The sequence below is a fragment of the Salvelinus sp. IW2-2015 genome, unplaced genomic scaffold, assembly GCF_002910315.2.
Source record: "Salvelinus sp. IW2-2015 unplaced genomic scaffold, ASM291031v2 Un_scaffold4451, whole genome shotgun sequence".
Classification (NCBI taxonomy): Eukaryota; Metazoa; Chordata; class Actinopteri; order Salmoniformes; family Salmonidae; genus Salvelinus; species Salvelinus sp. IW2-2015.
In genome coordinates this window covers 28291-30960 of record NW_019945721.1, presented here as the reverse complement: position 1 = coordinate 30960, position 2670 = coordinate 28291, and positions in this window count along the sequence as shown.

The window sequence follows — 2670 nt, the reverse complement described above, 5'->3', positions numbered from 1 at the left end:
TTCCATCCCTTCCCCATCCCCTCTCATCCCTCCCCATCCCTCCATCCCCTCCCCATCTCCTTCCACCCTCCCCATCCTCTCCCATCCCAACCCCATCCCTCCCCATCCCTCTCCATTCCTCCCCATCCCCTTCCATCCCTCTCGCATCCCTCCCCATCCCCCCATCCTCTCCATCCCTCCCCATCCCTCCACCCTCCCCATCCCTCCCCATCCCTCTATCCCTCCCCATCCCTCCCCATCCCTCCATCCCTCCCCATCCCTCCATACCTCCCCAATCCCCTCCATCCCTCTCCATCCCTCGATCCCACCCCATCCCTCTCCAATCCCTCTCCATCCCTCCCCATCCCTCCCCATCCCTCTCCATCCCTCCATCCCTCTCCATCCCTCCCCATCCCTCCATCCCTCCCCATCCTCCCCATCCCTCTCCATCCCTGCTCCATCCCTCATCCCTCCCCATCCCTCCATACCTCCCCATCCCTCCATCCCTCTCCATCCCTCGATCCCACCCCATCCCTCCATCCCTTCCATCCCTCCCATCCCTCCCGATCCCTCTCCATCCCTCTCCATCCCTCTCCATCCCTCCCATCCCTCCATCCCTCCCCATCCCTCCCATCCCCACCTCTCCCTCCCACACTCCTCCTCATCCCACCCCCTCCACTCCTCTCCACCTCATCCCTGGCCCATACCCTCCATCCCTTTCCATCCCTCCATAACCCCATCACCCATCCCTGTCCCCATACCTGCCCATCCCTCATCCATCCCCATTCCTCCACGCATAGCCTCCATCCCTCATCCCTCCCCATCCCTCCCCATCCCTCGCCATCCCTCTCCATCCCTCCATCCCCTCCCCCATCCTCCCCCTCCCCATCCTCCTCCCTCCCCATCTCCTCCTCGCCACCCTCCCCATCCCTCTCCATCCTCTCCATCCCTCATCCCTCCCATACTTCTCATTAGGTTCAGTCCAGGCATCGTCCTATTGCGCATTTCATCAGGTGACGGCCGATGGTTATTTCACCATGGACTCTACCTCCGGGGCTCTTCCGTTCCTCCTGTCCCTCTGGATCACTGAGCCATGTCCCAGTCTGCGACCTGGGAAGTCCAGGCTCGGCTAACGGCTCCGCCGCCCGCCTACGGAACCACACGAGTACGCATCACCATCTCAGACGTCAATGACAACTATCCCTCTTCCTTCCCTCCTCCTCCGAATCCCTCTCTCCCGGAGGACTAGACTAAAATGGGAACGGCTGCTGTCCGTGTTTAGGCCACCGACCGGGACTCACTGGTCCCAAACGGATAGCGTGAGTTTTGATCTGGTCGTAATACATATCGTGTATCTGCTCACCGATTGCAGGCATAAACCCCTTAAAGTAAGGAGGGAGGGGGGGAGGATCATAGTGGGTAATCCCATGTGAAACAGAGAAGGCATTTAATAGCCTGTAATACAAAGAGAGCATCAATCACAGTCAATTTCCAAAATGTCCAATTCAACTCCTGTACTGAAAAGAGCTATGATGAAAGTGGATGTATTGTTTGTTTACGGTTGTATTCTAAATGTGTGTGACTGTCCTTGTCTATCCGTGTATCAGTGTTTTTTTGTTACATGTCATGTTTTGTGTTTTGTGTGAATCCCAGGAAGAGTATCTGCTGCTTCTACAAAAGCTGATGTGGATCCGTATCAAAGCAACAGACTCAATGACAGTAGATACAACACAGTTCGAGTGGATAAGGGGGGATAAGGGTACCTCAAGTCCACTCCACATGAGAGCACTTCTTCTCTTGACTCTTACTCAAAACCACCTCTCATAGAAATCATTCTGCAGTTGTTCATTCCATGGAAAAAAAAAGCCAACTCGAGTTCTTTGTGGGAAATAATCCACGTTAAATCAGCCAACCGAGAGGTGAGGAAGGATGAGAGATGGCGTTTTAAGATCGGTTCCAAACGGCCCTCGACTTCGGACCGGAACCCGTAAGGTGAGTTGAGGATACCAGGATAACTATTCTCTGACCAGAACCCGTAAGGTGAGAGCTGAGGATACCAGGGCTAACTATGTTCTCTGAAGCCAGAACCGTAAGGTGAGCTGAGGATACCGGGTAAACTATATCTCCCTGACCAGAACCCGTAAGGTGGAGCTGAGGGATAACCAGGAACTATTCTCTGACCAGAACCCGTAAGTGAGGTTGAGGATACAGGGATAACTATTCTCTGACCAGAACCCGTAAGGTGAGCTGAGGATACCAGGGTAACTATTCTGACACAGAACTCGTAAGGTGAGCTGAGGATACCAGCGATAACTATTCTCTGACCAGAACCCGTAAGGTGAGCTGAGATTACCAGGATAACTATTCTCTGACCAGAACTCGTAAGGTGAGTTGGGGAATACCAGGGTAACTATTCTCCTGACCAGAACCCGTAAGGTGAGCTGAGGATACCAGGATAACTATTTCTCTGACCAGAACTCGTAAAGGTGAGGCCTGAGGATACCAGGCTAACTATTCTCTGACCAGAACCTCCTGTAAGGTGAAGTATTGATTAGTGAGGAAAGCACTGGGCTGCCCCTGTACGAATTATTTGAAAGCTTTGATACTGGTATACAGTTCAAGCCATCCTCTTTACATTTCAGTTGCGAAAAGACTCGTTCTGCAAATTTGGCTCTGACCAGAACCCGTAAA